Raw genomic sequence first — 13,877 nt, forward strand, 5'->3', positions numbered from 1 at the left:
TTGGAGTTCTGAAGTGGACCCACGCCAGCCACCCAAATGAAGAGGAGTTGTTGAAAGTACCATCAATGACCAGACAAGCCTCAGAGACAGAAGGAGAAGAAAAAGGAACTAAGGCTGGATCTGAGCTCGTTGAGAACGGTTCAGTCACTCCTGTGAGAGACGAGGGAGAAGACCTCCAGGAGGTTGACAGTGAGCCAATCTCAATTGAGGCAGCAGGAGAGTCTAATCAGTGGATGACTCTCCCAGGAGTATCCAATTTTGAGAGACAAACAGAGCAAAAGCCGGGCCGGAGGGGGAAGGAGTGGAGGCGGATCAAAGCCGATGTGGTCTGACTCCTTCTGAACCAGTTACAGGTCCATTAAGAGAAAATCCTGCAGAACAAGAAGAAGTTTCTGGTTCAACACTGAAAAGAGCACTGGCAAAGGGTCCACTGAAAGGAGATAAGTGGCCAGAGTCACAAGCAAAGAGAAAGGAAGCAGTTGCTGGGAAAACAATTGAGGAAGAAGTAGATACGACAAGGAGAGAAGACCTGAGTGAAGGAGAATTGAATGGAGATCGAAAGTTGAAAAGAAAGAGATTAGCATGTCGAAGGGTCGCAGGTCCTGAATGGGTGTATACAACAACAAGCGAATGGCAGAAAGAGTTTTTGTCTTTTTTTTTTATTGAGACATTCCAGGTCAAATTTTGGTACTTGAAGGAAATCACTGAGCTGAACTGTTGCAACAAATTTGAGAAAATAATAGAGAAAAGAGACTCTTGAAAGAAACCGGAAATAGATTATGATAACCTGATTTAACTTTTGACAACCTGATTTGACAAGCTGCTAAACGGATTTTTGACAAACTTACAGATTTTTGAGAAAAGGATCCTGGAAGTGAAAGTGAAAGCTGTAAATAACTGCTGAAAGAAGATTTTTGTTTGTTTTTGACTTTGCTGTATAATTTCTAAATTTCTCTTCTACTTTCTGATTCTTTACAGATCATGAGTAACATTAGTCAGCAGGGTAGGAAGAACAGGTGCTGTAAATACAGGAGTATTGGTTTAGCAATTGTATGTGTGGTATTGTTTGTGATATTGATTGTGGGTATTATTGTTTTTGACAAGAGCAAAGCCAACCATACTTCAGCTTTAGAGACAACTACTGCATTAGCTGTAATAGAGAAGTTTAGGTTAGATGAGAAGTATTTGCACGTAGGCAATGCACAAGGGGAACTTTCTTCTTATGTTTTCTATCGCTTATTGAGTGAGCATGTTGAGACAATGGATGCGAAGAATTGTTTTGTTTGTACACAGATTCCTTCATCAGTCGAAGGAGTTACCTATCATATTTTGCCTCTTACTTATGGGATAAGTTGTAGTCTGGTACTAACAAGATTATAAAACCAGGAGTACATTCAGTATTTCTACTCCAACCACGATGTGGAGTTTTCATTTGTCCCCATAATAACATATCTGAGTAGAGTAGCTAAGGATAATGACATAGTAATAGTTGGAGGTTCCTTCAAACCTACATTAACTTTTGGCACAGCTCATGCACACCGTAAGAACTTGACATGCTTGCCTACACCTTTAGAAAAGAGCTTCTTAGATCACACAACTGACAGGCGAAAGGCATTGAAGGAGAAATTAGAGAAGGGCTTAGAGAAAAGGACTTACAAGAATGATTATGCTTTTAATGCAATAAAAGCACAAGGGAAATTAGCTCTAGATCCACAACACGTAGGGAAGCTTTGTGTATATAGACCTACATCTCGCACTGACACTCTGTTTGTGGGAATGAGTGAATGTAGACATGTGTTTTTGTTTCAGAGTAAATGGACATTTTTTTTGTTGAATGGACAGGATCCAGCGATTCCTGGCATATACTACATTTGTGGACTTAATGCTTATTACCTTCTTCCAACAGGATGGTATGGGACATGTAACTTGGGGATAGTTTTCCCAAAGATTTTCCAACTTGATGACTTAAAGAAATTTCCAAAAGTGACTGAGCTACATCACATTAGACAAAGGTGAGAGTCTCCTTCTGGTATAGTGGGAGATATATGTGGTGCAATAATACCTTCAGTAGGAGTTTTTCTGAATTTGATAAGGATACAAAAGTTGTCTACTATTGTGGATAACATATTGACAAATATTTCAGGAGCCATACTCCTGATAGATACTGAATTAGCTGCTGAAAGAGCTGACTCTTCAGAACCGTCTTGCTTTAGACATTCTTTTAGCAAAGGATGGCGGAGTTTGCAAAATGCCCAATCCTAGACATTGCTGTCTTTATATTCCTGATAATAGTAAAGAAATTAGAAGCTTATTTACTAATCTGACTAATGAGAGCACTGATTTGAAAGAGTTGAAAGAACCAGGTGTTTTGGGAGATAGTTGGCAAAGGATTTGCTTCTGTGGGAAATTGGCCCAGTAACATTGGAAAAGGGATAATATTGAAAATAATACAAGGGATATTGTTAATTGTGATGTGCATTATTGGATCATGGGGACTATGCAAATTGTATAAAAAAAATCAAATTCAAGAAGATGAAGAATAATCAGAGGAGGGAAGAAAAGAAAAAGGAAATTTTGTTTAGGGAAAATTCGAAAAGGGAACGAAAATATTAGGGTATAGAAATGACAGAATTTTTGTTGATGCAAAACTTTGTGTGCGAAGGTTTGTTGTGATGACACATTTAGTCATCAGAAGAGGGATTGTTAACACTGAGTTTGTTAATGAAATTATTAATGATTATACAGTGTTGAATTTGCATAGAAAATGTAATAACGTTGGGAAAAAGAATGCACGCATTTGAAGGTGCGCCCACCTGAGTCGCCATCAGTGTTCACGAAGTATACTTATTAATGGATTATTAATATGAAATGATGAGCTTATGTTTGAATTAATGTAGTAATGTGTCATATTAAGGGTTAAGTATTGTGTATTAGCTTTATTAACTGTAGGCCTTAACTTAGCGATGTCTTGGCCTGGTTGCACGGCCTCATGTCAAGCTGCATTTTCTTAGGCGTTTAATAAAATGGATGCTTAGAGATTTAAATTGTGATTTTTCCCTGTGCTGACCAAGTGTTCATAGCTAAAAGTCTTTAACAGAAAACTGCTTGCTAAGAGATGATGTACTTGCTAGTGCCACAATATTAAATGTAATCTATGTGAGACTGACTTTCCCAGAAGACAATGAACATACTGACTGGAGTATAAGCTGCAACAATATTGTTACCTGATGAGCGCAATGATGAGAACGGAAGAGATGAGAACCAATCATCGACATGTGAACCATGTACTAGTAGAATTGCAGATTTGAAGTTTTAGTTTTATTGGATTAAATGTAAACATGCAATTCTTGAACCAATTAGGATGTGGGAGAGGACACCATTTTGCCCATTTCCTGTCTTGAGAAGAGACATGCTTAACTTTATTGCTGAACAAGACTTTGCTTTTCTGAACTTTGATGCTGAATCCTGATACGTTGCTGACCAGACTGATGTCCTGATGACGAAGACTATCTTACCTTGCTGAACCTATAGAGACATGCTTAACTTTATTGCTGAACAAGACTTTGCTTTTCTGAACTTTGATGCTGAATCCTGATACGTTGCTGACCAGACTGATGTCCTGATGACGAAGACTATCTTACCTTGCTGAACCTATTGAGGACAGGTATACACTGACATTACTGATTACTAAGTCTATTTGCTTTTGTTTCTAGGTACCAACTCCTTTTTTGATAGTGCCATAGTTAGATGTTTTCCAAATTTATGTTGACTAAATTGTTTTGCAGTAAGCCCAAACATGCTATGCTAATCTGGTGTTAGTTAGGGATCTCACTGATAAAGTTTGCTACATGTAATAACAGTTGATGTCTTTCCTTTGCTGAATTCTGAATGTATGTAATATTGTTTGCACAGTTATTCCTGCTATTAATTTGCACTGTAACTTTACAATGTGTAGTAGCTCAAGCTTTGATTAGATTGCGATTCTTTCACCGTTTTGGTCAGCCAATGTTGTTTCTGTGTGTTTATCAACTGATTTTGAGATTAACTTGCGTGACATTAGCATTGTTAATATAGGGAAATAAACATTCTAACTTTTACATAAAGGTGTGGGTATTCATGACTGAAAGGTCATGGTGTGTGACACTTACTGACTCCTACTGATTACTAATATTATGAATTGTTATTGATTATTGATATGCATATACAGGATATATGGTGGGAAAAACTCGAGGCGATTCAAAAGGTTCATCAACCTATTCGCATCTCTTTGTAAGTTTACTTATTAAGGTCCGACAAGTTAACAATATACGAGCACTCAGATGTGTAAGCAACCAGAGACATCAGCAATGTGTTATGGTGCCGGACATAGATCCTACTGTGCACGTCATCAAGTCCCCTTCTTAACAAACATTGATAACTTCAGGATGCGGCTCAATTATGCTTCTATTTGGTCCAGTGATAATGGTATTGTTAGGATAACGGCATGCATGCAGAAGCACTTGGCTTGATTTTTATCATGAACGTGACTTTCCACCTGACGACTTGATTCATACCAAGACAGTGACTTTCCACCTGTACTTGTTTTTTCTGCCTACAGCACCAATCGTTTCACTTTCATATCTTGCTAACAAGCTCACATTTATGCAGTTGTCCCAAGTAAACTGTTGTGGGATGCAAATAGCAGTTGTCCTAACCATTTAATATGCACCTTGATGGCTACCGCACACAGAGGTTTGGGTCAAGTTGCATGGTGAGCCCTGTTCTCTCAGTCTGAGGACAATTAGAGAGGCCATATTACTCCTTTTTGGTATGGCACTTGTTTGCAGCCGAGGACTTTTCACTTCAAAGTAACCGTTATTGGGTGTGTTAATCTAGATTTAGATGAGCAGACAAGACTGCAAGTCCTAGAAGCTTTCAGTGCTAAAATGAATGTCCTTGACTATACACGTCGTGCATCTGCAATGGAATTTTTGGTCATGTCTGCGTACGGTTCCAGTTGCTAACTCATGGACCAACAATCATCTCAGCCAAGATGCCGTATTTTCAAAGCTGTAACAAGGGTAATTGTTCTTTAAAACATGTGCAAAGGATCCAGTTTTATTTTGCGCTGTATAAACACCATTCATTGTGTGGATCGTGCTGAAGAAACAGCATGCATGTGACAGTTCAATGTTGTTGTGACTTTTTTCATCATAACAATCATATCTCTTACCCTAACTTTACTTTTTTCGGGGATCATGCGTGTCTGGAATGGGGGAACATCTGATGTCACACACTTATGGGAAGAAATATATATACATAGTAGTAGGTACTAGAACCAGGTCATCAGTGTTAATGTCTCCTATTCCTCTACAGACTGCCATATTAAGGTGGTCATTAGAACCCTGGCGGTCGGTGTTAAAGCGGCGGTAAGACCGCCAACAGGCCGGCGGTAAAAATTTTGCAATTACGACCGTGGCGGAAACCGCCAACAAAGACAGCCACTATAACACTCTGACCGCCACGGCGGTACAGACAAACAGCTTGGCTGTCACCGCCAGCAGACAGCCGGAGGACAATGTACCGCCCACAGTATCACAACAGGCCAATCCGCCACCTTTTCTGGGGCGGATTCACCGTGGATAAAAACACGGCGGAAACAGGACTTCGAAGGGAAAACGCTCACCTCTACACAGCCCACGAGGAACGAGGGCGCCATGGACCCGGAACTCCACATACTCCCTGCAATTGTCTTCTTGCACCTCTACCAGGAGCATGAACGCCCGCGGTGAAGACCACAGGGAGTACTGCATCTACGACACAGGGGAGGGGGTAGGGAAAAAACAGGGACACACACACGCAACACGCAACATCCCTACCCCCACCTACTACAACACACACACTAATACAGCATGATACATCACAGTTACACCCCCATCCCCCGGAAGAATGCAAAGACAATAGAAAATGAGTGTAACCATTGTAATATATTAAAAGCAAGTAGGCAAAAATATATATATACACCATACACAAAATATATACCAAGCATAGTAGTCCAGGTAGTCCTCCAATTAAGTCAGTGGAACACTGGGCCCACACGGTATGGGCGAGGCCCACACGAGATCCCCGACCATGACGCAGAGAACACTGCAGGGGCATCAGAGAGCAAGAAAACAGGCACCTCAGGGGGAGGGAAAGGGGGGCACCTCAGCCGCTTGAGTGAACGATGCCAAATCCACGAGAGGGCCACATGCCCACTGTTCAATCCTGGGGAGTGCAAAGCCACAGTCTCTCAAGTCTCTACAGTGGGTGGGTTGCCCACTGTTCCATCCTGGGGAGTGGAAAGCCACAGTCTCTCAAGTCTATACAGTAGGTGGCTTGCCCACTGTTCCATCCTGGGGAGTGCAAAGCCACAGTCTCTCAAGTCTCTACAGTGGGTGGGTTGCCCACTGTTCCATCCTGGGGAGTGTAAAGCCACAGTCTTTCAAGTCTATACAGTGGGTGGCTTGCCCACTGTTCCATCCTGGGGAGTGCAAAGCCACAGTCTCTCAAGTCTCTACAGTGGGTGGGCCCCATGCCCACTGTTCAATCCTGGGGAGTGCAAAGCCACAGTCTCTCAAGTCTCTACAGTGGGTGGGTTGCCCACTGTTCCATCCTGGGGAGTGCAAAGCCACAGTCTCTCAAGTGGATAACAGTCTCCACTGGTTCTGGAGGGGGCATGGTGCCCAGAGTGCTTCATCCTGCTAAGGACAGAGGTAGTGGATGACAGTCTCCACTGGTTCTGGAGGGGGCATGGTGCCCAGAGTGCTTCATCCTGCTAAGGACAGAGGTAGTGGATGACAGTTTCCACTGGTTCTGGAGGGGGCATGGTGCCCAGAGTGCTTCATCCTGCTGAGGACAGAGGTAGTGGATGACAGTCTCCACTGGTTCTGGAGGGGGCATGGTGCCCGGAGTGCTTCATCCTGCCCTTGACGGAGTCAGTAGCATCAGTGCCCTTGGTGCTCATGGGCCAGCGGTGCTTGAAATGGCGGTGCCCTGTTCAGCGGTGCTTGAGACTGGGGTGCCCTGTTCAGCGGTGCTTGAGACGGGGGTGCCCTGTTCAGCGGTGCTTGGAGGGGCAGTGCACTGTTCAGCGGTGCTTGAGACGGCGGTGCCCTGTTCAGCGGTGCTTGGAGCGGCGGCCTCCTTTGCAGTGACTCAGCTGCTGGCGGTCCTTCATGGACCAGCGGGGCTTGTGCTGGCGGTCCTTTCTGTCCCAGCGGGGCTTTTGCTGGCGGTCCTTCATGGACCAGCGGGGCTGGTGCTGGTGGTCCTCTCTGTCCCAGCGGGGCTGGTGCTGGTGGTGGCCTCCTGGGCAGCTGGGATTGTACTGGCGGTGGCCTCCTGGGAAGCTGGGCTTGTGCTGGTGGGGGCCTCCTGGGCAGCTGGGCTTGTGCTGGCGGTGGCCTCCTGGGCAGCTGGGATGATGGCGGTCTTCTCCGCCGTGCTGCTCCTCCCAGACTTGCTGACTTTCCTGTGCCCCTTCCCCACCTTGGAAGGTGTTGCAGCTGACTCCACACTCCCACCTGTATCCCTGGGAGCAGCTTTGGTGGCTGGAGTCTTCCCCCTCTCCCGCCGGGCACTGGCCAACTTCTGATGCTTCACAGGTTGTCTGTGCTGTGGCTCCTTGCCACACTGGCTGCCCTGGTGGCCGGTGCACTCCAGGTTCCGGTGACTACAGGCACCACTGGTCCCAGAGATGTTGTGGCTGAGGGGCTAGTTCGGGCCCTAGGAGACGGACGGGGAGGGGGAGGTGTGGGAAAGAGGTCAAGGTTGGACAGGAAAAGTTTTTGGGACACACTGGGATGGGTAGCTGGAGGGGGTTTGGGAGTGGAGGAAGAGGTTGTGGTTGTAGGAGGTGTCCGTTAGCTGACTTTGGGTGAAGGTGCATGGGCTGGAGGCTGTTGTGAGGTGTATGGCTGTTGGGTGGGTGTGTGACTGTGTTTGTGTAGTTTGGGAGGTGGGCTCACAGACACACTGGGAGAGGACACAGGGGATGTGTGAATGGTAGTGGGGGTGGTGAGTGCACATGAGCGGTGTGTGGTGATGGGCGTGCTGGTGATGGACGTAGTGGCTGAAGATGTAGTGCATGCAGGTGTGAGTGTAGACGTGACAGGGAGGGAGGAGGGAGACGTGGAGGAGAGGGACACAGTGGAGGCAGTGGATGTTGGTATGTCTGCATGGGTATGATGCTTGTGTGAGTGCCTGTGGGATTTTGGGTGCTTATGTTTGCCAGAGCTACCCTTGTTTGTTGAGGTGTGCGCATGCTGGTCTGATGGTGTGCTTGGGATAGGCTGAGGTACTGGGGATTGGGTCTGGGTGGAGGAAGTTGGAGGGGGGGCTGGACACAGGAACAATGGCTGCCATCAGTGCTGAGGCCAGAGTCTGAAAAGCTTGCTGTTGGGCTGCCTGACCAGAATGAATGCCCTCCAGGTATGCATTTGTCTGTTGCAACTGCCTCTCTACACCCTGGATGGCATTCAGAATGGTAGACTGCCCAACAGTGAGGGATCTGAGGAGGTCAATGGCCTCCTCACTGAGGGCAGCAGGGCTGACAGGGGCAGGGGCTGAGGTGCCTGGGGTGAAGGAGATGCCCACCCTCCTGGATGAGCTGCCACTGGGCACACGCTGAGGGGCTGCTGGGAGGGCGGTGCTGGTAGGGGGGGTGGCGGCTGTACCTGTAGATGCGGTGGGCACAGAGGGGCCCGCCACCGCAAGGGAGCTCCCATCAGAGGAGGAGTCGGTGTCGCTGGTCTCAGCTCCTGTCCCCGCCGTGGAGCTCTCCTCACCCTCCGTCCCACTGGTGAATTCGGAGTCCATAGTCTCGCCCTCCAGGGCCATGTGGGATGCAGCTCCTTCCTGCTCCGGTGGCACTGCTCCTCCGTGTGATGATGCTAATGCACACAAGAACAGGGAGACCACAAAAAGGGGGGGAAAGAAAGTAGAAAGACATGTTCAGTGCGTGCAATACCGCTACCGTTGGCGGACACTACAGACACAGCAGCCCTCTGCACTACGCCATGTACTTAGAGTTCCCTAATTAATCACAGGGCCATGGGGTACAAGGCCTATGCCCGATTGCTGCACACATGGAAATCACAGGAGCCTGACTAGGGGTAGATGGCTCTTAACACTAATGGGGTGGGGTGCCACATAGCCTGCCTCACAAAGGGATCTTGCCTGCAAAACTCGCCCTGGCCTAGAGGAACCCACTGCCCACCTCCCCCACCCAGACACCACCCATGCGCTGAATGAGATGAATGTGACTGTACTCACCTCCGTGTGGCTGCTGTGATGCCCTCAAGCGCCCATCCAACTCCGGATACGCCACCGCCAGGATCCGGAACATCAGGGGGGGCATGGTGCGACGGGCACCCCTCCCACGTTGGGAGGCCATCCCCAGCTGGGCCTCAGCCGTCTTCTTGCTCCAGCGGCGAATGTTCTCCTATCTTTTACGGCAGTGGGTGCTCCGTCTGTGGTGGACCCCTAGGGTCAGGACTTCCTTGGCGATGGCATGCCAAATATCCTTCTTCTGGTGGGCGCTGACCTACAGGAATAGTACAGGGGAAAAGGAGAAACTATAACCGTCCGAACCCTCACAGTACTTGGCCCACGTTCCCACCCTTGCCTGATGCACATCCACTCACCGTCATTTCATGCACGCCTCATTCCCCCCCATCTACCATCCTAACCACTCCCAACAGGTATTGCCCATACAGCATGCTCACAGTGTACTCACCTGTTTGTCTGGAGGACCGTAGAGTAGTGTGTACTGGGGGAGGACCCCATCCACTAGTTTGTCCAGCTCCACCGATGTGAAGGCAGGGGCCCTTTCCCCAGACACTTGAGCCATTGTCGCTTCCAGACTGAGGTCACAGCAGCACTTGCATTGTAGGTCCTCTCCTGTCGAAGATCAGGTATCAAGTGAGTGAACAGACAGAAAATGGCGGTCACGTCCGCGGTGTGCCTGCACCGCCGGCGTACATCATCATTGACTCCTCGGACCCACAGGATCCAATGTTAACCAATGCAGGATTGCGCCGTGGTCTTTGACCGCCTACCGCGACGGTGTACAACGCCAGCGCAGTTACCTCATTTCCCATTGTTCCAAATTATAGGTCAGGCAGCCGCCATTTCAGGGGGCCACATGGTATTAATTTTAAATGCGTCACACATATCTAGGCCTTGCATACACACTAAGACAGGCACATAGCGGATTGACAAATGTGTGAAATAAAGTTGTGTTTTCGTACCTCAGTGTTGGCTGACTCTCTACTCACTGTTCTCATCCATAGAACACATCCGCTGGGGCAGGTGAGGAGACGGTGGCATCCTCCGGTGTACAGACCGCTGGTGGACCTGTTGACAATGGAAGAGCGACATGTAATAGTGACCTACAGACTTGATCGTGCCAAAATCCAGGAAATGTGTGCCCAGTTGGAGCCAGACCTGATGTCAGCTATTCGCCATCCCACAGGTATCCCCCTCTAGTGCAAGTGCTGTCAGTACTCCATTTCCTGGCAAGTGGGTCTTTTCAAACTACAGTGGCCATAGCATCAGGGATGTTCCAGCCTATGTTCTCAAACGTGTTGTCCAGAGTGTTGTCTGCCATGCTGAAACACATGCGCAGCTACATCGTGTTCCCTCAGGTGGAGGATTTGCCTACAGTGAAAGGTGACTTCTGTGCTCTGTGACATATCCCCAACATCATAGGTGCCATTGATGGGACACATGTGGCCTTGGTCCTCCCATGCAGGAGTGAACAGGTGTACAGAAACCGGAAGAGTTACCATTCAATGAATGTGCAGATGTTGTGTTTGGCCGACCAGTAAATCTCCCATGTGAACGCCAAGTTTCCTGGCTCAGTGCATGACGCTTACATTCTAAGGAATAGCAGCATCCCTTATGTGATGGGCCAACTCCAGAGGCACCATGTGTGGCTATTAGGTAAGGACATGGACCCTATACAGTGTGAATAGTTGTCTGGGTCTGGGGTTGTCCCTAAGGGTTAGTGTGTGTCTAACAGTTGTCCCTCGAGATTTGCAGGTGACTCTGGGTACCCCAACCTCTCATGGCTACTGAACCCAGTGAGGAATCCCAGGACAAGGGCAGAGGAACGCTACAATGAGGAACATGGGCGAACTAGGAGTATTATAAAGAGGACATTCGGCCTCCTGAAGGCCAGGTTCAAGTGCCTCCATATGACAGGTGGTTCCCTATACTACTCAACAAAGAAGGTGTGCCAGATCATCGTGGCCTGCTGTATGCTGCACAACTTGGCTTTGCGACGACAGGTGCCTTTTCTGCAGGAGGATGGTCGAGATGGAGGTCTTGTGGCAGCTGTGGAGCCTGTGGACAGTGAAGAAGAGGAGGCAGAAGAAGAGGACATAGACCACAGAAACACTGTGATCCAACAATACTTCCAGTGAGACACAGGTAAGAAGACATCACTGCCTCCTACATCTGATAAAATTGTTCAACCTCTCATCTGTCTGTCACGTTCACCCAGTGTATGGACCCTGCTTTGTCACTTTCCTTTTCGATTTCACAGATGTGGGTCCCACTGTGTGACCTCTGCTATGTAACCTCATCGACTAGAGCTGTGTGACATAGGTATGTTGACAATACTATGGACATTGCTATTTTCCTTAGTTATAGCTAATACACATTTGTGAAAGCACAGACTGACTCCAGATTGTTTTGTGATTCAAGGGTGTTTATTTAAGTGCAAATTAGTGGAGGGGGTTGGACAATGGTCAGTGGTGATGGTGGAGGAATGTCCATAGCAGAGTCCAGTCTATTTGTCTCACAGGTGCATTGTCCCAAGGGGCATAGGAAGTGGAGCTAGGGCAGTTTAAGGATGGACAGGGTGACAAAGTGGGACAGAAGGATGACAATCAGGGTGGTCTCATTTCTTGGCGGGGGTCTTGGCATTGTTCTCTGTCTTTGTCCTGGATCTCAGGGACCGTTTGTGGGGTGGTTCTCCATCTGCTGGAGGTGGGGTTCTGGTGTCGTGGTCCTGTGGCAGTGCCTCCTGTCCACTAGCGCCGGCAGAGGTGGAGGGCAGTTCATCGTCCAGGCTAGTGTCAGGGTCCCCTTGTTGTGCCACAGTGTCCCTCCTGGTGTTCACGAGGTCCTTCAGCACCCCTACAATCATGCCCAGGGTGGTATTGATGGACTTGAGTTCCTCCCTGAACCTCAAATACTGTTCCTCCTGCAGCCGCTGGGTCTCCTGAACCTTGGCCAGTACTGTTGCAATCGTCTCCTGGGAATGATGGTACGTTCCCATGATGTTGGAGAGGGCCTCGTGGAGAGTGGGTTCCCTGGGCCTGTCCTCCCCCTGTCGCACAGCAGCCCTCCCAGTTCCCCTGTGTTCCTGGGCCTCTGTCCCCTGAACCGTGTGCCACTACCACTGCACCCAGGTCCCTGCTGTTCTTGGGGTGGTGAGTTAGCCTGGGTTCCCTGTATTGGTGGACACACTGCTGCTTGACATGTCCTGGGGACAGAGGTATGGGCCCGCTGGGTGGGTGCTGTGCTGGTGTTTCCTAAGGGGGGAGGCTCTGTGGTGGCCTGTGCCAGTGTGAGGGGAACCAATTGTCCTGAGGTCCCAGATGGGCCGGGCTGGTCATCTAGATCCAGTTGGACAGAGCTGCTGTCATTATAATGGAGTTCAGCATCTGTCCTGGGATTTCTCACAGGTGTCAGGAGCCATTGCATGTTTGGGTAGCGAATCTCCTGGAAAAGTGGGTGAAAGAGGGTTAATACACACACTTACTACTTGCATGCAGCCTGCTTGTCAGATACTTTGCTAGTACAGTGTTATACACACTCACCTATGAGCCAAGCTTTGTCCCTCTGTAGTTGTCCCATCAAGTGTGGCACACTGCTGTTTCTCAGGACATAGGAATCATAGACTGATCCTGGGTACCTTGCATTGACATGAGAAATGTACTGATCAGCAGAACACACCAATGGGACATTCATGGAGTGAAAGATTTTATGATTTCTGAACACCTGTTCATTTACTCTTGGGGGTATGAGGGCTATGTGGGTACCATCAATGGCACCTATCACATCAGGGATATTTGCAAAAGCATAGAAACCTGATTTGATGGTGGTGAGATTAGCCCTTTGGGGGAACTGGACATAACTTTGCAGGTGTTGCACAAATGCATTCACAAATTTGGACAGGATGTAGCTGAACATTGGCTGAGAACCACCGGCTGCCTTGCCCACTGTCACTTGGAATGAGCCTGTGGCTAAAAAATGTAGCAGAGATAGTACTTGCAAAGTTGTAGGTATGGCATGGGGATTCCTATTTGCTAGCATCAGAACAGGCTCCATTTGTGCACAGAATTCCAGGATTGTGGCTCGCAGTGATGATGATGTCATGTTCCTCCATGGTTGTCAGATCTACCAGGGGTCTGTAAACAGATGGGTCCCTCACTCGCCACATGGGTCTGTACCTATGGGGGAGAAAGTGAGACACATTGAGTTGGGACCTACACTTCCATAACAAGGTCCCACTCTTCATGTTGTACATGTAACACAATTGTCCCTCACACAGACACAAAGAATGTGTTAATCCTGTCAGAGCAATGTGTGGTGAGGTGTGTATGTTTTACTTCATCACTGTGTAGGCACAATTCCCTACATGATTCCATGAGGAGGACCAGTAATCATAACAGTACTCAACGAAGGGGAGATGGAATGAAACCATGGACTGGGACCCCGGCCAGACTATGAAGGCGTGGTGGATGCAAAATGGCAGCCCCCTGTTCTACAGGTAGTGTAGTGTAGGAAGTGACCTCACTCCACTGGCGTTAGTTGTCATGGTGTTCACTGCCATCTACCTGATC

Source organism: Pleurodeles waltl, chromosome 4_1, assembly GCF_031143425.1.
Source record: "Pleurodeles waltl isolate 20211129_DDA chromosome 4_1, aPleWal1.hap1.20221129, whole genome shotgun sequence".
Lineage (NCBI taxonomy): Eukaryota > Metazoa > Chordata > Amphibia > Caudata > Salamandridae > Pleurodeles > Pleurodeles waltl.